This window comes from Garra rufa, chromosome 15, assembly GCF_049309525.1.
Source record: "Garra rufa chromosome 15, GarRuf1.0, whole genome shotgun sequence".
Classification (NCBI taxonomy): domain Eukaryota; kingdom Metazoa; phylum Chordata; class Actinopteri; order Cypriniformes; family Cyprinidae; genus Garra; species Garra rufa.
Genome location: NC_133375.1, coordinates 45,947,426 through 45,973,893, shown reverse-complemented (window position 1 = coordinate 45,973,893; position 26,468 = coordinate 45,947,426). Strand labels below are relative to the sequence as shown.

At 33.1% G+C, this 26,468-nt stretch overlaps 2 protein-coding genes across 2 annotated transcripts in view; both read right to left on the bottom strand.

The window, feature by feature from the left end:
* The window catches only part of LOC141287551 (leucine-rich repeat neuronal protein 1-like), a 30,355-nt gene extending 9,497 nt beyond the window's left edge, over positions 1 to 20,858 (bottom strand). The window contains exon 1 of the mRNA XM_073819713.1: positions 20,638 to 20,858. The gene's annotated coding sequence lies outside the window, so the exon portion shown is untranslated. The remainder of the gene's footprint in view (positions 1 to 20,637) is intronic.
* Positions 1 to 26,468, bottom strand: part of LOC141287788 (double C2-like domain-containing protein beta) — an 89,260-nt gene that overhangs the window by 5,031 nt on the left and 57,761 nt on the right. The window lies entirely within an intron of this gene.

The following is a 26,468-nucleotide window of genomic DNA, read 5'->3' as shown; positions in this document are numbered from 1 at the left end:
CTTTTATTAGGATTCTTTAATAAATAAAAAGTTATACAAACAATATAAGTCTTTACTATTACTTTTTTTTATCAATTTACCACATCCTTGTTCAATAAAAGTATTAATTTTTTTCAAAGAAAGAAAGAAATAAAAAATTTACTGACCCCCAACTTTGAATGGTAGTGTATATTGTCACAAAAAAAATCTATTTTAAATAAATGCTGTTATTTTAACATTTTATTCATCAAAGAATCCTGGAAAAAAAAAAAAAAATCACAGGTTCCAAAAAAATATCAAGCAGCCAAAGTGTTTCCAACACTGATAATAAATCAGTATATTAGAATGATTTCTGAAGGATAATTTGACACTGAAAACTGGAGTAATGATGCTGAAAATTCAGCTTTGCATCAAAAAAATAAATTCTATTGTAAAGTATATTAAAATAGAAAAGCACTACTTTAAATTGCAAAAATATTCTCTATTTTTAATCAAATAAACATATCCTTGATATGGACAAGACTTCTTTATCTTACTGATCCCAAACTTTTTTAAATCATATTTTAATTTCTTCTGATTATTTGATGATTATTTTAATTCCTCATATGTAAAGCATTTCGATTTACCTTTCTTTATGAAATGAAGTCTATATAAATAAACTTGCCTTGCATTGCATGGTCCATTGAAAAATATATGCACTAGTTCCCATATGTGGCAATGCATTAAGATATTGCATTACATTTTCGAGTACATTCCCGTATATTTTAGTTTTTCATAAGGGAAGAGCTCTTTTACAATACCAACAAAGTACTATGGTATTTACCATGATGTCCTATACTTTGACAAATATCATGTAGGTTTAGGCACCCACATTTATATTTACAATCCAAGAAGTTGGTAAAAAACCATAGTACTATTTACAATATGAAGACACTTTTCATCAGTTAATGTCATGAACCTCTGACTTCAGACATTGTGCTTTTAATAGCAAGCCACCAAAGACAAACCCACGTGTGGCGGTGCTAAAACAAGCCAATCCAACACTTTCACACAGACATGAGCTGCCTATTCCGCTGAGTCTTGGGGTCTTTTAATCTGCTCAGTCTGTGTAAAGTGCTTTCGCGTGCGGCGATAGGCCTGTTCGAAATTCTCAGAACAAAGACCGAACACGGACACGACGCTCATTCGGCACTGGCTCTGGAAATGAAAACAAGATGGGGAAAAAATTACCCACCCTCGATCATCCCCCTCCACACTCTGATCTTTCCATGCGTCGAACACAAATTAACTCCCCTGAGAGGTGTGTTGAATAGGGGCGAGATGAGACGGGGGAGGGGACAGTCAGACGGATGGGGTGTGTCCCGCTTTGCTGCAAAGAGCCTCGAATGTCTGATGTACCTCAAAGACTTGTGCTGTCACAACGTATTGGCGCATAAAAGTCCAAAACATTTCACAGTGAGCGTGCCATCTCTCGCATTAGATTGCTGTTGAGCGGTTCAGGTAGGAAAGATCAAATTTTAACAACACTAGAGCCACTTCCACACACGTACAACCTGTTCTGTTTCTTTGGAAACAAAGCTATTGGGAATCACAATGGCATTTGAGATCTTGAAATCCCTAATGGCACAATATAACGTGAAACGTAGGCCTGTATGTAAATGCAAATGCAAGAATTCATAACACAATACAGGTATGCAATCCCAGCGAGGGGTGTATAGCTTACATTAGCATAAACCGTGAAACCATGTTCTTTTTTTCTTTCAGGTCAACTACTCCCACGAGAATCATGCTGAGCAAGTTAAATCATACAAACACGTTTATAGCAGCTTTCTGACTAATAAAACACGGCACAGACATATGAAAGTAACTCTATCATACTCTTGAGTGCTGAGGTTTGTTACCATCATAGGATCTGTTTACATTTATTATGCATGTTTTACTGTTAAAACATTATTAATTTTGATCATCTTCATATTATTGCAAAGGAGTCTTATAGTGTAATTAAGAAGCACATACCTCTTCGATCATGATTCAGTCTCAGGTTTGTCATGTCAATTGTTTAATAAACATCCAAACTTAAAATATTGATGGAATCTTACGTTTGCTTCTCATATTATCATCATGTCCATTATCCACTAAATTATGCTAATCTGAGAACAGTGTAAACTTTGTGTGAGCCATCTTGGACAGCCATCTTGTCTTGTCAGCTATTTCCAGTCATGCAACTACAGTCATGTCTACTTGAAAGGGAAAACATGTATAAAGATCTGATAACAATATTATACACAATTTTATGATTCTTACACTCTAAAAATGCTGGGTTATTTTTTAACCCAAATTATTTTTAGTATTTTCCGCGGGTCTTAAAAAGTCTTAAATTGCTTTTATGTGAATTAAGGCATTGAAAAGGTCTTAAATCAGAGCAGCAAGTCTTAAATTCATATGATCATGGCATTAATTTTCATGAGAGATTGTTTTCTCATGTGTTTCATTTTAAAGTGAACCGAAAGCATATTTTCTGTGCTGAATGGCTTAGGTCGTTCAATATTCATTGAACAATACGCGGTAGATGGCGGTATGTGCTGCTTCATCTGTCAGTCACCCGAAGAAGAACTTGAGAAACATGCGCAGATGAAACCTTCTAAAGCATGCTCTTTAGATGTGTACACTGTAAAAAGTTTCAACTTAAAAACTTAAGTTTAGCAGCTGCCTTAAAATTTTAAGTTAAATCAACTTAAAACTACAGGTCATTTCAACTCACGACAATAAAATGAGTTAAAATGACTTGTATTTTGAAACTGGGCAAAACTTTTTACAGTGTAGTTGGATAGGAAGGCTGAGACTGCAAACTACTGTGTGCGACTATGAAAAAATATTTAGGAGCACCAGTGCAACTGACCCGATCAGCATATTTGTGTTCGCGCTGAGGGGAGATTCAAAGGCTTCTACGTGTTTCATGTATCACAGACATATCTCATGAATCCTTTCATTAACAAAGTGTAGAGAGAGAGTGTAAATAAGAGATTCATTGTTTAGAGAGCTTCATTGATTATAATGGAACTTTCTGAGATCGCAATGAACTAAGAAGAGTGACAGCTTTTAATATTTTTTAAGGGAGTTTGTAAGTGAGATGTTGATTTAAAACAATCATTAAAAAACAAGAAGTTAATATTAAGTGACTATAAAACTATTGCCTGGTATTTCTCTATTTCATCATCAAAAATTGTTTAAAACTAATTACAACGGAACCGCTGCGCATCACCATCCAAACACAAGACTTTGACTTCAGGACTTTGACATACATTTTTAGATTTTTGTTTAAGCACTATTCAGGGGAAACAGCAGTGTCATAGAGGTATATAGATATACAATGGGTCTGATCAGAAGGTAAAAGTTATTTCCACATTTAAGTGGTTGAATCAGAGGTTTTCAACCCTAACATACTTTTAAAAAGTAAGTTAGATCAGTTTGTATTTTTACTTTGTAAAAAATGTTATAAATGCAACTCTTCATGTGCGCCCTTGACATTATACTTAGAGAACAAATTGCTGAATTGTTTTCCCGATTTTTCTTTTCTTAGATTTTCTTTAGTTGGTCTTAAAAAGGTCTTAACAAAAGTCTGAAATTGACCCTCATAAAACCTGCAGAAACCCTGTACCCAGGTGCTGGGTAGTTTTTTGCACTCTAAAAAAAGCTGGGTTATTTTTTTTTAACTCAAATGCTGGGTTCAGCTAGTTGTGTCATTTTATTGGGTTATTTTTACCCAGGTGCTGGGTAGTTCTTCTGCACTATAAAAAAACGCTCGGTTGTTTTTTTTTTTTTACCCAAAATGCTGGGATCAGCCTATTGGGTAATTTTATTGGGATATTAATATTAATTTTTTTTTTTACCCAGGTGCTGGGTAGTTCTTCTGCACTATAAAATGCTGGGTTATTTTTTTAATCTAAATGCTGGGTTGAGTTTCTTGGGTTATTTTTAAAATATTTGTTACCCAGGTGCTGGGTAGTTCTTCTGCACTATAAAAATGCTGGGTTGTTGTTTTTTTTTAACCCAAAATGCTGGGATCAGCCTGTTGGGTCATTTTATTGGGTTATTTTTCATATTTGGTACCAAGGTGCTGGGTAGTTTTTCTGGACTCAAAAAATGCTGGGTTATTTTTTAATCCAAATGCTGGGTTCAGCTTGTTGGGTCATTTTATTGGGTTATTTTTCACATTTTTTCCCTATAGTAGTTTTTCTCTAAGTTGATGGGTCATTTTTAAATCTGGGTTATTAAATATTGGGTTATTTTTCTACCCCACTGCTGGGTTAAGCCTGTCTCAAGGCAAACAAGGCAAATTTGTTATGCAAGCCAAACCACCATTCTAGTTTTTTAAGTTTCAATTTTCTAAAATGTATATATTATTTCATTTTAGGTTTATTTCAATTACTGAGAATGATTTTTAATAGCTTCAGTTTTAGTTAACAATAGCAACACAGCTGAGAAAACAAGTACTTCTGTACTTTCAGAAGAGACCATTATTATGCCAGCAATGCATTGGCCAAGCATTTACATCCATGTTAGCATATTTGCGTATATTTCTTGCCTAAGGCTAGAGTGTTTCTCTGTTCCCTGTGTGCTAAATCTCATTCAGCCAACTCTTGCATTTTAAGAGCAACTGGGAAAAAAAAAATCTTGTGAGAAAAAGACAAAAAGATGCCTATTGACATGGAGTAAGAGTATAGAACTAGAAGTTCAGATTTTAAGTGTTCATATTAGTTCATATTAGGATCTCTGACTTGACATGGCAAACCTTAGTAAGGTTTAAAATGTTGTTAAGCTCTCTGAAATGCTACAGATTGTCTTTTCTCAAATAAATCTACTATAAAATTCTCATTTTGCTCTTCATTTAATTTCATTGCTGTCTCAGAGGAGCAATTGAGATTTTATCTCCTTTGTGATATTTCATTCACTACTAAAAACTGATTCAAACTTTGCAGTCATGCCACAAAAGAACCATTTTGGATCCCCAAAGAACCTCTCAGTGATCATTTTCTAAAATAACATTTTAATAGTCTAAAGAACATTTTTCCACTGTAAAGAACCTTTTGTGGAATGGAAAGGTTCCATAGATTTTAAAGGTTCTTTATAGATCCAAAGATTCCAATAAAGAACCTTTATTTTTAAGACTGTATGAAAGCACTGATGCTTTAACAGACTGAAGACAGATCATCTTAAGCAGCAGCCATCTTGCTGCCGCCCATCCTGCTGCTGCAGAGATCCGATCACCTTCAGCGATAAGGAAAGGTGGAGTATCTGAGTGTGTGAGAGGGCGGCGGAGGTTTCTGTGTGTGTGTGTGTGTGTGTGTGTGTCTCAGTCTCAGTCTCGCTGTAGCGTGTGACACTACCCCGCACGCCTGTCTGATCGCATTAGACACTGGGACGGTCGTTCTGGACGTAACCCCCCCGGCCCCTCAGCGCGGCAGGAAATGGGGCCACCTTGCCTGATGCCATGGCAACCTGACAGGAAGAAGCAAAAAGGACCAACCCTTGGGGCTTCCTATTGCATATGTGCGTGATGGGACATACAGACACAGTGTGTGTGAGAGAGAGAGAGCTGGGAAAAGAGCTGAATGAAAAAGTGAATGAGAGAACCACCTGAGTAACTTAGTGAATCTGGAATATAAATACACAGTTTAATAAGACCCTAAAGGAAAAGAAGATGAAAAAGACTAAAATAGACATAAAAATTTACCCTCAAAAAAAAAAGAAAAAAAAAGTATCTCTTTAATCTGTGGGAACTATCCAGTTATGAAAGATATAACTGATCACAAAACAAAGAAACACTGCACTTTAATAATGTTATGTTTTTTTTAATAAAATAATATAAAGTAAGAATTCACAAATTGTTTTTTTTTTACTAATACTAATTTTTTTTTACTAATAGTTAACATTAATTTTACTGTTAATATTCATGATTTAATATATAATTATTTTATTTAATATATTCATATTTGTAAAATATGTTATCAAATATTGTTATCAAATAAAATAAAAATAAAGTAAACATTAATTTAATTAAAAATTTAATTGATATTAGTTTCACTAATAGTTAAAATTCATGATCTAATATTTATTATAATTTTATATATATATAATTATTATATATATATATATAATTTTATTTAATATATTTATATATATATATATATATATATATATACACACACACACACACACACACACACACACACATTTTACTTTCATATTTCATATAAATATATATATATTGATATGAAATGCTAAGACAATAATGCTAAATGTTTTTTACAAAAATGCACTTTATCATAAACTTAAAAAGTAAACATTAATTTTAATTTAATTTTACTAATTGATATTAATGTTACTAATAGTAAACAAATCATGACCTAATATATATATAATTAATAAAATTTATATATAATTAATTCAAATATATTTGCAAATACTAATATTAAATATGAATACATATTTAAGTATATATTTAATATATATATATATATATATATATATATATATATATATATATAAATATATAATATATTTATGTAATTATATATAAATATATAATTACTAAACAGACAACAATGCTAAATATATATTTTTTTTTTACAAAAAATGCACTTTATATTATTATATACAGTGCATATATATATATATATATATATAGGATAATTTCTAATAATATTAACAGATCAGAATACATGGATACTTTACTTCTTTCTTTCTTCAATATATATACACTGTATGTATTAATATATGTTTATATATATTTTTAATAAAAACATTTAGCATTACTGTCTGTACTTAGTTAATAATTATATATATTTTGTACATATACATATTTGATATTAGTACTTTATTTTATTTGACCTATTAATATTAATAGAAATGATCTTAAATATATACACTGTATATAATAATATAAAGTGCATATATATATATATATATATACAGTTTCTGGTTTTTGAATTTTTGAGTGTTTTTTTCACATTCAAACAAATACTCTGAATTGCATGTGTCTGCATATCATGTGCCAAAGCCCTCCTGATACAACTGAAAAATAATGAACTGGAAAAAAATGCACTTGAACGCTATTAAGCGCTATATTGTGGGACAGATGTTGTTTGATTCACTGTCTTCATTATAAAAGTTGTGCCACTCAGCTCAGTGACCGAGTGAAGTGCACTGAATGACTGGCTCAGATTGTAATTTAAGAGAGATTATCCAGCCAGCTGTTCACGAGTCTGGTGCAAAAGTTCTCCAGCTAGATCTTCGCCTTTTAAAAGCAATTATGTTTGCTGGAAACAAACAAGCATCCTGACAATTGTATTTACAAGATGCCCTACATTTCACACTCTGTAATGTACATAGAATATAACAACGCTGTGCTACCGCAAACCATTAAAATGTAATGATATGAACACACACACACAGAGCCACATACATTAGAGAAATGAGACAATGGCGTGGTTCCCCATAGATGTGCTGTAGTAGAGCGGTGATTTGAGATTAGGAGGGCGTGTAACCGATAACCCTTTGGGGCTGATCTCTCTTTTAGTACACTTTCCTTTCCTTTTTATTTGCCATGCCTGAACACAGCCCCTCACATCTGCAAACGTATTGGAGCCGATGAAAAATTCATGGATGGGTTATTAATTATTGAGAGCACTGCAGGCAGGTCTTTAATTTTCATCCTTGCCTTTTGCTATTGGGTAAAAAGGGGGAAAAGCAGCTGTTAATTGGTGTGAAGGAAAGATGCATCTGGGCCGTCACAATTTGTCAACACCTCGTGACCTCATTTGCTTTTTAATCCTTCATCACTTTCTCACACGCTAATATGTATTACCAATATCAACTTGAACATGACAGTTCAAGTGGATAATCTGCACAGTACAAACTGTTTAACTAATAGAAATATAGTCTATGGGTCACAAACATCTGGGGAGTGTTTGAGGAAAAGTTCACCCTAAATTAAAATTTGCTGAATATGCACTCACACTCAGGGCATCTGGGATGTAGATGAGTTTATTTTTTCTTCGAAACAAGTTTTGGAGAAATTTAGCATTACATCACTTGCCCACCAATGGATCCTCTGCAGTGAATGGGTGCCGTAAGAATGAGAGTCCCAACAGCTGATAGAAACATCACAATAATCCACAAGTAATCCACATCACTCCAGTCCATCAGTTAATATCTCGTGAAGTGAAAAGCTGCATGTTTGTAATAGGGTTCGTACAGATACTGTAAAATGAAATTCCAGGACCTTCAAGGACTTTTTAAGCACTACTTTATTAAAAAATAAACAAATAAAAATCAATCAGATTTCTATAAAAAAAGATAAATAGATAAATAAAAATATACTAATAAAGTGATATGTAAAGTTCCGTTCTAAATCAATTGATTAGCGATTTCCGAACTGATGCAAACCTGCTCCGAATTCCCGATCTGAAACAAATTATTCTCAATTCACGATTGCGAATCAGTTATTCGCGGAGTGATTTATGAACCTGATCTGAATAAAATTATTTGTGATACTTGATCCGACTGGAGCACTTCAAAACAGTGAATCATTTTGCGATGATTTGGAGTTTCGAAAAGCTCAGTTTCATCCATCACTAAACGTGCTTTTTAAAATTATTAAAAGCGATGTAGAAATTTGAAAATTAACTGCTTTTTTAATTTGATCTAATTTTTTTCTAGTGAATTGCTTGAAATGAATAATCGAAGTCATGAGTTTGAATCAACTGGAGCGGTTTTAGCATAAATGACTCAGTTGATTTGGTTCATCACTTTCAGCAATGTTTACACGACAATGTCAGTACTACTACTGGCTTAGCTCGATAGTTTTGTGACATTAACTGAAGTAAGCAAAAATTTTTTTGAATTTGTGTGAATTTTGCGTGAAAATATATGTGCTTATTGAAAAAATTAAACACTTACACTATATTGCCAAAAGTATTGGGACACCCCCTTCTAATGAACAGGTTTAAATATTTTGGTCATTTCCATGAGTACAAATCCTAATGTTTAAGCATATAATGACTTTCTAGGAAATTGTGTGCTTCTAATTTTATAGCAACAGTTTGGACAGGACCCTCTTCAATTCTGACATGACAATGCCTCTGTGTATAAGGCAAGGTTCAAATAGAAATTATTGCTTCAGTCAGTGTGGAAGAATTTGACTGGTCTGCAGAAAGCCAAGTCCTAATCCCAGCTGAACACCTTTTATGTGACTTTAAATGCAGACCTTGAGCCAAAAACTCACCAAACACTGATGACTTGTACATATGGGTACAGTCATTTTAGACACTTCCAAAACTGGTGCTACAGAGATGGAAATACATTTTTCAATACATGAATTATGCTTCCATCTTTGTTGCCACTTTTGGAAGTGCCTTTTTCTGTTTTTAGAGAAGGAGAATACTTTTGTCCATATAGAGTATGTACAAGTCATTGGTGTTTGGTGATTTTGGCTCAAGGCTGCATTTAAAGTCACACCAGAGGTGTTCAGCTGGGATGAGGATTTGGTTTTAAGCAGAACAGTCAAGTTCTTCCACACTGACTGAATCAATCATTTCTCTAGGAACCTTACCTTATACACAAAGGCATTGTCATGTTAGAATTGAAGAGGGTCCTGTCCAAACTATTGCTATAAAATTAGAAGCACACAATCCCCTAGAATATCGTTACATGCTTAAACATTAAGATTTGTACTTGTGGAATTTACTAAAGTAGTCAAACCTTTTTATTAGAAGGGGGTGTCCCAATACTTTTGGCAATATAGTGTTTTTGAAATATACATTGAGTTTTCAATAATTCAAGCACTTTTCAAGTACCTCTTCAGGAATATTGCTATCTTAACGAGTTTTTTCAGTCCTTAAATTTCAAAAAGTTAAATTCAAGTACTTTAAGCACTTTAAGAAACAAATCCATCATTGCTGTGTTTCTACTTCAAATCACTGTTTCTGGCAAAAAATAATAATCTATAATCCATAATAATGCTTCCTTCAGTGAAAAAGTCCATCCCCTGTTGTCCTCTCACATCAAAATCCACCAACATATTTGTTTAAAACTGTTTTGGACCTCTAGAACTGTGCATATTTCTCTCCTGATTCACATGAGACGACTTTTTCACTAACTTTAACAACGATTTAAAGTGAAAAATGTCTTAATGATAGATATGTTTACAAACACACAGCATTTTACTTCACAAGATGTTAATTGTTTGACTTGATTGGGATTACTTATTGTGATGTTTGTATCAGCTGTTTGGACACTCATTCTGACGGCACCCATTGACTGCGGGTGTTGCAATGCAAAATTTCTCCAAATCTGTTTCCATGAAGAAACAAACTCATCTACATCTAAGATGACCTGGAACTGAGTAAATATTAAGCGAATTCTTATTTCTAGGTATACTACTCCTTTAAGAAAATTCAGTTTGTTGACATGAGCAAGCGTCAGTATACATTTCATTGTAGTAACCTCCAAAGCTGTGAAAAGAGTCAAATAAAAGCTGAAAATGGGTACTGGAGGTAGTGCAGCATTTGATTTAAATGGGATGCATACTGAATCAAAGAAACAGCAGCGTAAGCATTCTCGCAAGAGAAAAACACTTAAAATTCAAAGCTTTTTTTGTTGCCAATAAATGCAATTGGAGGGCCCACTAAGTTATCTGCCCTATGACCGTGAGGTGAAAAAACACTGAGCATTAAATGTAAAGACCTAGAACTCAACTCATCCACATACACCCACAACTGTCCATGAATACACACTTATTATTGGTGTAAAAAAAAAAAAAAAGGACAGAGAACTGTTGCTGGAAGAGTGGGCTGAGTGAAAAAATAGACTTGTGAGTCACTGTTTAAATGTCTCTAATGAAACATTACAGAGTAAAGTTAAGTTCTGGCAATATTTGACGCTGCAAAACTAACACGAGCAGACTCTGGCAAGAGCCAGCGTGTACTAAACAGGGTTGTGCGCTATTCAGGACTGAAGTGAGAATGCCTTTTAGGGCATGTTTACACTTGGAAGGTTTGCTTCGATTAAAATAAACTCTACCCTGTTAGTGCAGTTCATTTGAATAAGTGTGAATTCTATCTGAGATCCACCTTACCAACTCTGGTGCAGTTTGACTGATATATAAATGCAACATGGACCAAATACATCTAAACAAACCAAAAACAGCACATCACAAGATGTGACCCCAAAAAGGACAGAATGCTTGAAGAGAACACAAATTTCCTGATAATTTACTCACCCCCATGTCATCCAAGATGTTCATGTCTTTTTTTCTTCAAAAGAAATTTAGGTTTTGGGGAAAACATTACAGGATTTTTCTCCAAATAGTGGACTTCAATGGTGGCCAATGGGTTGAAGGTCCAAACTGCAGTGTCAATGCAGCTTCAAAGGGCTCTACATGATCCCAGCCAAGGAAAAATCAAGCAAAACGAATGGTAATTTTCTATTTAAAAGAAAACGTAATTACGTCATTATGTAATTAGACGAGCATTTGTGGTTAAAAATTTTATAAACATAAATTTTTTTAAAGAAAAAGACCAATCGTTTCAGTAGATAAGACCCTTACTCATCTACTGGGATCGTGTTGGGCCCTTTGAAGTTGCATTGAAACTGCAATTTGGACCTTCAACCCGTTGTAGTCCACTATATGGAGAAAAATCCTAGAATGTTTTCCTCAAAAACCTTAATTTCTTAATTTATATATTATGGATGTTCTTACTACCTTTCGTGCTAGTTGGGTTGCTGTCTATGCAGGGTCAGAAAACTCTCAGATTTCATTAAAAATATCTTAATTTGAATTCTCAAGGGTGAGTAATTAATGACAGAATTTTCATTTTTGGGTGAACTATCCCTTTAAAGTCCAATTCAATTCCAGAACTGTAATTTAAGTTTGAATGTATGGATGAAGAATTAAAATGCATGAAATTCAAAGGTGTGTATGTAAAAGCTATAGCTTTTTATAGTTGTAATACAGTTTATGTTTCTGTATGAACTACCCATTAATCTGAGTATGTACACAACATGTGAGTTATTTCCATAAGATGATATTAATAATCAATGTTTGAAATCCCCAAAACAGAAATGTACATTTCATTTATGGATATTCATTTTAATACATTTTTCTTTTTTTATCTTTCTGATCTTTTTATATATCATGTAGTGGAAAAACATTTTATTTTAAATCACATTTTGGTGTAATTATTTATTTATTGTTTATTATCTTAAGACAATGTAGTTGACAACACTATATTGTCCTGTAAAATTATTCAAATAAAATTAATCAATATAATAAAATAAGGTTTTGTCAGTATTGGTCTTTGTTTGGAGAATTCCATCTAATTTGGAAAAAAGTAAACGTTATAATTACTCTAAAAAATAATGATATAAATATTCATGTTTCAGCACAAAACTGTTGGACTAATGAAATACATCTGTTGTGTGATTGTGTTGATGATTATTATAATACTTTAATAATCCCGCTGAGGGAAATTTATTTTAGGCATACATGTGAAGCTGCCTAACAAGACAACAACCACAGTCATTAAAGGGATATTTCACCCAAAAATTTAAATTCTGTCATTAATTATTCACCCTTGTTTCGTTGCAAACCTGTAAGACCTTTGTTTAACTTTAGAACACAAATTAAGATATTTTTGATGAAATCAGAGAGCTTTCTGACTGCAACTGACACGTTTAAGGCCCAGAAAGGTAGTAAGGACATTGTTAAGGTACAGTCGGGAATGCATGCCAGAAACTGACATGGAAGAGAAGAAATTGTTGATTTTTGTTTTCTTTGTGCACCAAAAGTATTCTTGTAGCATAGACATTACAGTTGTACCACTGATGTCACATGGACTATTTTAACATTGTCCTTACTACCTTTCTGGGCCTTAAACATGTCAGTTGTGTTGCTGTCTATGCAGGGTCAGAAAATTCTAGGCTTTCATCAAAAATATCCTAATTTGGGTTTATGGGTTTGGAACAACATGAGGGTGAGTATGTAATGACAGAATTTTCATTTTTGTGTGAACTATTCCTTTAAAGTCCAATTCAATTCCAGAACGGTAATTTCAGAGTGAATTTATGGATGAAGAACAAAAAAAGAATGCAATTCAAAGGAATGCAATTGAAGCTATAGCTTTTTATGGTTTTACCACAGCTTATGTTTCAGTATGAATTAACCAAAAATATGATAATGCACACAACATGTGAGTTATTTTCTCACATATGATTATTTATTGTGCTGTAAAATTATTTGAATAAAAGTTAATCTATATAAAATAAGGTTTTGCCTGTATGGGTTTTTGTTTAAAGAATTCCTTCTGGAAAAAAGTAATGTTATAATTATTCTAAAATAATGATATAATTATTTCTATTTTAGCACAAAACTGTTGGACTAATGAAATACATCTGTTGTGTGATTGTGTTGATAATTATGATGATACTCTATTAATCCCACTGAGAGAAATTTATTTTGGGCATATAAACTGTGTAACAACACAACAACCACAGTCATTAAAGGGATAGTTCACCCAAAAAGGAAAATTCTGTCATTAATTGTTCACCCTCATGTCGTTCCAAACCCGTAAGACCTTTGTTCATCTTTAGAACACAAGTTAAGAAATTTTGATGAAATCCAAGAGCTTTCTAACCCTGCATAGACAGCAACACAACTGACACGTTCAAGGCCCAGAAAGGTAGTAAGGACATTGTTAAGGTACTGTCGTAAATGCATGCCAGAGACTGACACGGAAGAGAAGAAATTGTTGATAAAATCTTCATTTTTGTTTTCTTTGTGCACCAAAAGTATTCTTGTAGCTGCATAACATGACGGTTGTACCACTGATGTCACATGGACTATTTAAACAATGTCCTTACTACCTTTCTGGGCCTTAAACATGTCAGTTGTGTTGCTGTCTATGTAGGGTTAGAAAACTCTAGGATTTCATCAAAAATATCCTAATTTGTGCTCTGAAGATGAACAAAGGTCTTAAAGGTTTGGAACGTAAGAAATGCAAGTAATCAATGACAAATGGATAAAAAGAGTATTTATAGTGATTGTATCTAAACCTTGAGGTGAAATGTTGTCCGGATGGAAGTACAGTGCCTTGCGAAATTATTCATACCTCTTTATTTTTTTTTTCACATTTTGTTATGTTGCTGCCTTATTTTAAACTACTTTAAATTACTTTTTTCCCCCACATCAATCTACACTCCCTACTCCATAATGGCAAAGCAAAAAATAGGTTTTTAACATTTGTGCAAATTTATTAAAAATAAAAAACTGAAAAGATCCCGTTGCATAAGTATTCATGCCCTTTTCTGGGACACTCGAAATTTAGCTCAGGAGCATTCATATTGCTTTTAGATGTTACTACACTTCGAGTGGAGTTAAACTGTGGCAAATTCATTTGAATGATTATGATTTAGAAAGGCACACACCTCTCAGAAAAGGTCTAACAGCTGAAAATGCATATCAGAGCAAAAACCAAGTCCTGAGGTCAAGATAACTGCCTGTAGAGCTCAATGACAGACTTGCGTTAAGGCAATGATCTAGGGGAGAGTTCAGAAAAAAATCTGCTGCATTGGTTCACAGAAGCATGTAGCGTCCATTATCCATAATGGAAGACAATTGGAACAACTAGGACTCTAGAAAATGTCTGCCAGCCCCCATCCAAGCTGACAGAGCTTGAGAGGTGAAAAGGTGAGGCAAAGAAAGGCAGATAATTGCCAAATGCAGATGTGCAAAGCTTATCACATCATACCCAAAAAGACTTGAGGCTGTAAAGGTGCTTCAATTATGTACTGATTTAAGGGTATGAATAATTATGCAATGTACTTATTTCAGTGTTTTATTTTTAATACATTTGTAAAATTTGCAAATCTGGTTTTTGCTTTGTCATTATTATGGTGTATGGAGTGTAAATTGATGTGGGGGAAAACTAATTTAAAGCAGTTTAACATAATGCTGCAACAAAACAAAATGTGACAAAAATGAAGGGGTATGAATACTTTTGCAAGGCACTGTAGTTAGAATTCTAGGTAGAGCACATGAGCAGGTTCCATAGTCATTTTCTTTGCCTGTATCATTTTGCTGAATAAAAACAAAAGGGAGGGGAAAAAATTCAATTCTTCAAATTCTAAATTTCTCTTCCTGCCATTCAAATTCCGTTTCCTGTGAGGTCAGGCTTATTCAAATTCTCATTGATCAAATGATATTAGGAACCATTTTTTAAATACAAAACCAGGTATCAAATGGAAAGTGAAGGGATCTGCACCCCCTGATTTCTCACTGGCCTCTTTTTTTTCTTTCTTCAATTTACCGTTTAGTGCCCTGTGAAAGCGAGAATCATTTCTGATTAGGAAGATTAGATAGGAAGTGGCCAGGACAAGAGAGACAGAGTGAAAGTGAGTGAGACAGATAAGCTGAAATGTCGACAGAGACACGCAGCGATGGAGAGAGATGAAGCTGAAAGCATCTCTCAGGGGACGGGAGGACTCGCTCAAGGACAAGTCCAAGAGTTATTTCATGTTCATTTGTTCTGGGCCACAAAAGACCTGATGCATTTCTCCACCCACAGCACCAGTGGCTCTCAATAACCTCTCCAAACTAATGTAACAACGCTTCTGTACAGCCCAAACTCTTCAGTGCATTATGCAAAGCACCAGCAGCAACCCTTTCAGCACTCAGGCTGGAGAGACTTCCCACATCCAGCATGGTCCGGAGGTGGGACACTTCAACAACACATATATAACACGCAACCTCTGCTACACAGAGAGCACTATTAGCATATACAGTCAAACCAAAAATTATTCAGACACCAGATATCATTTTTTATGTTTTTTACTAGTGGGTGCAGGACACTATAGTTCATTTATGTAGGTGAGGATAGCAAAATAAAGTAAACTGTGACATATCATACCCAAAAAATCTTCATACAGTGGACTACCAGTAAAAGTGATAAAAATGTGTGACCAAAAATTTGATTTGACACTTTGACCTGACCATGTTTTGTTACATACCTTTCTATCAACGTTATCTATCAAGATGAATTTGTTCTTTCTTTGTTCTTAATTCTTTCTTGTCACATTTTATTACCATTTTCTAAACTATACAGAATAAACTGTGTCTGAATAAATTTTAGTTTGGCTTTATATACACTATCAGTCAAGGTTTTTTAATGTTTTAAAAAAAATAATTGATCCAAAGTACAGCAAAAACAGTCAAATTTTGAAATATTTTTACTATTTAAAATAATTGTTTTGTATTTTAATATATTTTAGAATGTAATTTATTTCTGTGATCAAAGCTGAATTTTTAGCATCATTACTCCAGTCACATAATCCTTCAGAAATCATTCTAAAATTCCGATTTGCTGCTCAAAAAAACATTTATTATTATATTGAAAACAGCTTAGTTTTTTTAAGGCTTCTTTGATGAATAGAAAGTTCAAAAGAACAGCATTTATGTGAAATAAAAATCTTTTGTAACATTATAAATGACTTTATCATCACTTTTGATCAATTCGAAGCATCCTTGCTAAATAAAAGTATTAAAGGTGCCATAGAATGCATTGAGAGAATATTTTAAATTGTTCTCTGATATCTACATAGAAGGTATATGGCATAGGAACGGGCAAAAAATCTCCAGAAACGGTTTTACAGGTCCATTTACAAACCTAGGATTTGCCCCTAGAATGAAATGCTCTTTTATTGCCTTATTTGGAAGCTTCATGAATATTAATGAGCTCTGCTCTGATTGGCTGTTTCACAGAGCTTCTCATCTCTATAGCTGGCACATGGATAAAAATATATATTTAATTAGGAGCTCTAGCCGCTTTTAATATGTGGTTTGTAGAATCTGCCGTTTTGAATCGCAGACATTTTAGTCTGATTACTGTGATGCATGTGCTCTGTGTAAAGTTATAATGCAGAGGGAGTGCTTACTTACCACACAAGTTCAGCTGCTTGACAGTGATACTCGGGATCTGTAAATCATTCGCCATCATCAGCGCAGTTATTTCTCCATCATTCACCATCATCAGCAGTCATCTCTCTGTTTATGTGGTAAGTGAAATCCTATGTATTGCAATGTAACAGGCTAGCACTAGCATTAAGCTAACGGTGTCCCTTCAGTGGCTTGCCTTGTTTAACTGATGTGCTGACGTTACCGATGATTGGGCGATGCAAATGTTGGAGGCGTAACTATTAACGATCTCTGGAAAGTTTCGTAACAGTCGGTGTTATGTTGGAATTGACCTATTTTTCGGTGGTCTTTTGCAAACACTAGATTTATATGAGAAGGAGGAAACGATGGTGTTTGAGACTCATGGTATGTCATGTCCATGTACTGAACTGTTATTGTAACTATGCCAAGGTAAATTCAGTTTTCCATTCTATGGCACCTTTAAGTTCTATAATTTCTTCACTAAAAAATTATACTGACTCTACATTTTTGAACAGTAAAGTGTATAATGTCACAAAAGCTTTTTATTTCAGATAAATACTGATTTTTGGATCTTTCTGAAGGGTCATGTGACACTGAAGACTGGAGTAATGATGCTGAAAATTCAGCTTTGATCACAGAAATAAATTACATTTTAAAAGAAATCTTTTGTAAGATTATAAATGAATTTATTATCATTTTTGATTGGTTTAAAGCAGCCTTGCTAAACAAAAGTATACATTTCTATAATAATAATAATAATAATAATAATAATAATAATAATTATGTTTCTAAAACAGCAAATCAGCATATTAGAATGATTTCTGAAGGATCAGGCAACACTGAAGACTGGAGTAATGATGCTTTTATTTATTTTTATTTATCTAGCTTTGATCACGGGAATAAATTATATTTTAAAATACATTCTAATAGAAAACAGCTATTTTAAATAGCAAAAGTATTTCAAAATTTTACTGTTTTTGCTGAAATTTGGATCAAATAAATGCAGGCTTGGTGAGCAGAAGAGACTTCTTTAAAAACATTAAAAATCTTACCGTTCAAAAACTTGACTTATAGTGTATATGTAAATTATCTATATTTTTAAATGTATGTACATTTTGGTAATGTAGGGAATGGCACTAATGCTTTAGTCATGGTTTCAATTTTCAGGAATAAATAAACTACTAAAAAAAACATATGCCTTAAAGTTGCTTTGGAGAAGTGTCTACAACATGCGCAAACGTAAAAACAAAAATGAAGTGCATGCACAATAAAATATCACTTGTGATAATTGTCCACCATTGTAGGCCAAAACAGATGTCAATTTACTGAACAAAGATCTGGCAATGAAATCTCACTCTGGGGCGCTATCATTAAGCCATAAGAAACAGGGAAAGCAGCCCAAGGAAATAAATCCGCACTTAGTAATCAAATGGAGTGTGAGATCACATGAACTGAGGATGTAAGCATCCATTATGAGTGTCAGGGGTTCCTGTGCTGTCTCTGCTACGTTCACTCATATTCCCACGGGCCATTTTCTCCTGGTTTGCTACTTCAGAGGTCTTCTGCGCTGTTTTATTTAGAGCAGCTATAATTAAACAGCGCGTTTTTCGTTCAATGCATGCAAACAGAACCATCAAGGCACTTAACACAAGGAAACATATATGCCAAAACTGGGCCGTCAACTATGATTAGGATGCACTGTCTCTGCTTTTAAATTATATATTTCAGCTGCATTTCTGATATTATTTTATTATATTGTTTAATCAAATTCCTTTACACCCTCAGAAAAACGACACAAAAGCTGTCACTAAACCAGTGAAACCAGTCGTAAGTAGCACGGGTATATTTGTAGCAATAACCAACAATACATTTTGTGGGTCAAAATTAGAAATTTGTAAATTTCCTACAGTAAATATATAAAACTTAATTTTTGATTAGTAATATGCATTGCTAAGAACTTCATTTGGACAACTTTAAAGGCATTTTTCTCATTATTTTGATTTTTTTGCACCCTCAGATTCCAGAGTTTCAAATAGTTGTATTTCGACCAAATATTGTCCTATCCTAACAAACCATACATCAATGGAAAGCTTATTTATTCATTATTTATTTATGATGTATAAATTCTTATGACTAGTTTTGTGGTCCAGGGTCACATATGAACTATTTAGATATAAATACCTTTTGTACCTTTAAGGTATTAATATGCACCTTCTAGGGGTGAAAAAGATACAAAAGTGTACCTTTTGGAAAGATACCATCCAAGTGACAGCTTCTTAATTTTTCTTTAACGCCACAAATCATTAAGAAATTAGGCAAAGATCATGTTCCATGTAGATATTTTATAAACGTCCTACCATAAAAATATCAAAACTTAATTTTTGATTAGTGATATGCATTGCTAAGAACCTTTTCCTATCCTAACAAACCATACATCAATGGAATGCTTATTTATTTGTTATTTATTTATGATGTATAAACCCTTTTGGCTGGTTTTGGGGTCCAGGGTCACATATGTACTATATACCTTTAAGGTACTAATATGTACCTTTTAGGGGTGAATAAGGTACAAAAGTGTACCTTTTAAAAAGGTACCATCCCAATGACAGCTTAACAATTTTTGGTTTATGCCAAAAATCATTAGGATATTAAGTAAAGATCATGTTCTATGAAAATATTTTGTAAATTTCTTACCGTAAATACACCAAAACTTAATTTTTGATTAGTGATATGCATTGCTAAGAACTTTATTTGGACAACTTTAAAGGCGATTTTCTCATTATTTTGCTTTTTTGCACCCTCAGATTTTCAAATAGTTGTATTTTGAACAAACATTGACCTATCTTAACAAACCATACATCAATGGAAAGCTTATTTAATCAGCTTTAGCTTTCAAAAATGACTGGTTTTGTGGCCCAGGGTCACATATGTACTGTTTAGGTATAATATGTACCTTTAAGGCACTAATATGCACCTTTTAGGGGTAAATAAGATACAAAAGTGCACCTTTCGAAAAGGTACCATCCCAGTGACAGCTTTTGTACCTTTTTTTTCTGAGAATGCATCACTAAAAATATTATTTTAATATGATTTATTTACTGCATATGACTCAGTTTCAATAGTTTCAAACTTAATATTAAAAGTCTAGCTCACAAAGGTTATCACATGACAGAAAGACCTCAAAATAAACATACACTTAAAACTTTAAATTACAGTGTGATGATTTGCATTGCTTTCAAGAAATAATAAAGACCAATAATAAATAAACAAACAGCTGGACACTTATACAGTGAGTGTTTGTCATTTTCCCAATCATTGCTGTGTAAACTGTAACATCAACACTGTAATTTAAAGTGTGACCCAAATGAAAAATATACAGACTAACAAATAAAAGGTTATTTTAAAGTGTCTCTGTGTTATTTGAGTCTCTTCAGATGCTTCCTAACAGGGTCACTGAGTCCAGGAGCAGGTGAAGAGGAATCGACCATCACCTCCATAAAACATCAACCGATCCAAAAGAGACAAGCTCACAAACTTCAGAGCACAACTCTGAATATTTACAGCACATTTACCAGCAATTTTATTCTCTGGTAAGTACCATCAGTTTGTAAGTTTGTAGCCTAACTTCTGAACTGAAACCACAGAGATGCTTTCAGAAACGCCCTTACCTCCAGCGATTGTAGGATGGATCCGATCCAGGGTCTCACTCTCACCTATTTCTCTACTATAACGTTGCTTTTTTTTGCAAATGTTCGCTTCTGCTGTGCAGCTGATTCGTTTTTGCGTTTGTTTATTTTATCCTAAATATGAAGCCCATCATCGCCCTCTCGGTCCGTTCGAAAGCTTGCCTCCGGTGAGAAATTATTCTCGCATCACCAGCATCAGCATCGCTCCCTTATGCATCTTTTACAGTGTATTTGAAGCGCCCTTACACGCTGAGGCCACGCCCCCTCGCTGCTTCCCGTTAGGCTGCCATTAACCAATGGGAATGTCAGGCCAGGTCGCTCCGCCAATGGAACATAGAGGGGCGGGGCATCGTTCTATCCCACAGCAATGATGTAATGGTCCAGTTTTCGCTCTCCCTCCAGGTTGAGCGCTCCTGCGGCAGCGTCAGGCATGAAGAATAACCCCTGCCATCAGCGCTGAGCTCATACAGGCTCGTATTTCTGTTTAAGACAAAAGCATGATGTCAGAAATAACCCGAACACCTTTATTCTCTCGAGACCGAGCAAACAAAATATTTTTTTTACATTTTTAACAGAGCTTAGAATATAAGACATATTAATAACATATTTTTTTTTATATTTGGAATAATCTTGGTGACATATTTGTTTTATACTGTATATAGAGATGTATTTTGACTTATTTTCTATTTAGTACCCTAAATGAATTTTTCGACTTATATATTTAGTTTTATTCATTTGCAATTTTAAAAATATATCATTTTATATTTATGTTTGCAGTCGTATTTATTCTTTTGTTAATCTGTTTATGTTTAGTAATCTTTATGATAATTAATAATAGTTTTTCATTTTTATTACATACATTTTGCTGTTTTTTGTTTATGTTTATTACTATTTGTTATTTTATTTTATTTATCTACTTTCATTTTTTAGTAATTTTAAAATAATTAGTTTAGTATTTTTTATTTTATTATATATTTTGCTTCATTGTGTTTACCTTTGTTTTTCTTTTGTTGATAAATTTTGTTTACATTTATTATTATTATTGAAACCAAGCAAACTTTTTTTGTAAATTTTAAATATAATACATTAATAAAATATAAATATGGGTTGCATAGCTAATACATATTTGGATATAGATTTTTGCTACTTTTATTTATTTTTAGTTTTCCTTTTTGACATAAGTAATCTTTATTTTAGCTATATATATATTTATTTAATAATTTTTATATTTTATAGCCATATTTTTTATGTTTATAATAAAGATTGAATTTAATTTTGTTTAATAGTTTTATTTTTATGCATTTTATATTATATTTTATATTATATTTTTATGATCATTTTATTATATATTTTACTTAGTTTTTCTTTTATTCACAAATTTTGCTTACTATTATTATTCATTCATTATTTATTTTGTTTGTTTTATTGTGAGATCATCCAAAATGAAGCAAACTATTTTTCTTTGTCAATTTTCATATTTAATAGCCATAATTATTATTTTATATTTTGTTTGCATTCTTATTTTGTTTTTATTGTTTTCATCTGTTTTTATTATCTTTATAATAAACAGTTTTCATTTTTATTATTTCATTTAATTTTGTGTAATATTTTTATTAATTTTGTTTTTATTGTTTTCATCATTTTTTTATTATATTTATAATAAACCGTTTCCATTTTTTATTTCATTTAATTTATATTAATTTATTTAAATATATTTTTATTTATTTATTTTTTGTTTATTTATTTATTTTGTTCACAAATTTTGCTTGTTTATTTTATTGGTTTTATTGTGAGAACATCTAAAACCAAGCAAATAAATTTTCTTTGTCATTTTTCATATTTAATAGCCATAATTATTATTTTATATTTTTTAAGTTTGTATTCTCATGTTGTTTTTATTGTTTTCATCTTTATAATAAACAGGTTCTTTTTTCTTTTACATTTTGTTTAATATTTTTATTTTCATATTATATTGTATTGTGTTATATTGTATTGTATTGTATAATATTATATATTTTGCCGTTTTTGCTTTAGTTTTTCTTTTGTTCACAAATTTTGCATACCGTTATTTATTTTGTTCACGTTATTGTGACCATCTAAAACCAAGCAAACAATTTTACTTTGTCATTTTTCATATTATAAATATAGTAACATAGATAACAATAGATATCTAGATTTTTGTTTTCTTTTTAACATTAGGTTTATGTTCAGTAACCTTTATTGTATCATTTTATAATATTTTATTACCCATTTTATTCTCGCAGTGTCTGCCAGCACCGTTCTTGCAGATTTCAGACGTGCCATTGCATGTGTTTTGACTGTGACAGCTTCGGTACTCGGTTTTATTTAGTCATAATTAAAAGTGTAGCCTTCATATGATGAAACGTTTCGAGACGCCCCAGCCCTTGACAGCCCTTCAGCAGCTGATAACAGTTTGATCAAATATGCTCTCTTTTTGTCACTGAGATCGTATGGTAACTTTATGAGACTGTACAATAAAAGAGTAGAACCATCAGCCTTTATTATAATGAACATTTTGCAGGAGGCATCATTTATGTGGATGTATTCTGCACATTTTATTTTACACTAGATGTTCCTCTGGCTGCATTGGGAAAGGAGGCCATGAAAACAGCTTGAAATATGCAACAAAACCAAGGGTGACTAATAGCTTCGCCCATGGGCCTTTGCCAGAGGAAGATAATGTTTACTGCCTCATGACATAATAATAAGTCATCATTCCTCACTGTCTAAGAAATGATTGCTTGTAAAGCATATAAAAGCATCTGATGTCATTGTTGTTTGGTCATATTGTATCATGTCATCACTAAAGAGGGAATTTGTTCATAGTCAGTTTCAAAACAACTATTTAGTATGTTGACTTTGTTATATTTCTTTCTGAAATGGGAGGAAATGCACTGAGGATGGATCCATAGGTCAGTGTGTAATAGAGCAGAATTGGGTTGGGAATAGATTAAAAAGATTTTGAAAAGATAATGAAACATTGCTTATGTTATCTTGCTGAGCTGATTGGCTCAGTTTCTGCATCTCTTCTCATGCACTGAAGAAAGCGACCTTCCCGTGATCATTAAGGCCTTCGTTTTCATTCTATTTTTAATCAGCATGTTGTTCACACGTCGCACATACTGTCAGAGATCGTCAGTCTGTGAAAAGAAATTTCACAACACCAGCGAGATGCTTCTGAAACCTTTACATTTACATTTATGTTCTTTGCAGGAGCTTTCGTACCAAGTGACATTTGCGTTTGTACTGGCAGCTTAATAGGGAGTCAAGGATACAAATCGAGCCCTCAGACAAAACCTCAAAGTGCTAGGCAACAGAACACTTATTTATTTACAGGTTTGCTGTACTTCAGTGTTTGATATGCAAAAGATGTAAAAATACACTCTTGAAACCTCTACATCAAAAGAAGCTTCCAGGTTCAATGCACGGCGTGTAAGATCTATCGACAGTATCTGTGACGAGCTGTCGATTACCACAGAAAAGCCACAGAAAAAAAGACACTGACTTTCTTGGGAGTTTAAAGAAGAAACTTGCAGCTTTAGTAAAACACATTTTTCATGATAACAAGTAATTGTTACTTGATCTGCAAATCATTATTTGAGTGGAGGGACAATTTTTCCAGCTGTTAAAAAATAATTGACTGCACGCAATTTTTGATTGTTCATTTTTACAAACTTCAGCATGCAACTAAAAGATTTTCTGTGGTAATCATCAGCATTTCACAGATGCTTTCGACAGAGCTTAATTTTGATTGAATTTGAAAGATTCATTTAAGGCAAAACAGACAATGGAACCCATATAGAAAAATGCAACAGTGAACAAAAAGTCAACACTGCATGTAACTAATGCCACTGAACTGAAAAAAGAGGATATTTTGCTGATTATTGCTGTTGAAAATGGCAATTAGTGTCATGTTTTGGCCTGTACTAATTGGTCAGACCGGGAAAAACATTTGGAGTACTATAGACTGCCAAAAGTTACAACAAATCAAGGAGAAGATTGCAAAAACTGAGGAACAAAGGGATTTGAGGTAGGCCAAACTGAACCAGGATTTCCAGGACAAGAATCTTGACAACATTCGTGTTTGTTTTTGTCATGTACGGTCAGGTAGGTGAAATATGAGGCTAATATCTTAATTAATACTGCATATACGTATCTTTACAACCTGTTAACTTTAGTTTGTCAAAATATTCACCCTTTTCTGCTCACTAAGTCCTTCTCTATATGATTTAGCAGCTTGCACATGTTTTTTCTGTGGTTTAGACAGCGTAAAATTGGTAAATTAGTAAATTCAGTAGTACATTAACCCTGCAATCCATGCTCTTGTTTACATCCCATTATCACCAATATGGCCACGCATCCAAAATCGTGGCTTAAGTGCAAACCTTCTATTGTATCTCAAAGAAATGTACTGAAAATCCATTTAGTTATATTCCTTATATATAGTCCATATAGACGGACTGAGCGAGTGTAATTACCTGTATCTGATACAGCATTCATTCTTCAGCTCAATCTTATATTTATAAACAGTTTGAATGTCTGCTGAGGAAAGCGATATCTTTGTCGTATAATCCTTTTTTTAAAGGGGTCATCGGATGCCCATTTTCCACAAGTTCATATGATTCTTTAGGGTCTTAATGAAAAGTCTATAATATACTTTGGTTAAAAATTCTCAATAGTAGTGTAAAAAAAAAACTTTTACCTTTCACTCAAAATCAGATCTGCAAAATATCAACTAATTTTATTGCATGGTCCCTTTAAATGCAAATGAACTCTGCTCGCCCGATGTCTAGGAGTAAATGACGACTGCTATGTTCATTATTACATCCAACAACAGAACACCTCAATCTCTCAATCTGAGACATTCTTGTCTTGCCCTGCACCTGAGTCTCACAATGGCAATCGGAGTCGGACTGTTTCAATTCGGATTAAAAAAGAAAGATTAAAAAAAAAAACACTGGGTGGATTTTTATCATTGTAGGGTGGTTGTGTACACAAGCTGCCAACACACATTAATGTTCAAGCAACATGTAAAAGTTTTGCATCCAATGACCCCTTTAAGAGTGATTTCCGATGACATTGCTGCTCCGTGCATTTGTTGTTAAAAGTAAATATAACTTCTAAATATAAATATAAAGTCTCTTTAAATATAAAAGTCTCGTCACTATCTAAACGTGGAACAATGTAACTAATCACCATCACAAACGCATATATTGTTTCTTAATACTGAATAACATGGTACTATTATTTATATAAAATATTATTTATTAAATAATAGTATTTAATAAACAACAGCCATCATAAAGGTTGCTAGGCAATTCAGTCAAAAGTACAAAGGCATCTCTCTGATATACAGCATTGAAGTTACATAAAATATAATGTGATGAGACTTTGCCCTCAGCAAAAAGTTCTTTGGAACAAATAAGACATTAATGAGACCAAAGACTGCCTATTAGATTTACCTAAAACAAAATAAATGTTTAACCACTACAGACACATCAGAGCCAGCAGCAGATTCCAGAAGATCTGGCCGAAGTAAGGCTGCTTCTCGCCTGGTTCATGAGTGCGAACGGCCACTGATGCCCTGCAGCTCACATGTCTGAAATGTCGAAGCCAGTTTTCATATTAACATTATCTTTATTAACAAACTGCATATTTGAAGTCTAAACGGGTACATTCTTACCTAAAAAACTTATAACTACATTCCATGACACAAAAACAGTATTATTTATAAAATTATATTTGGACAGTCATCATAACACTGACGCTCAAAGTTTGGGACCAGTAAGATT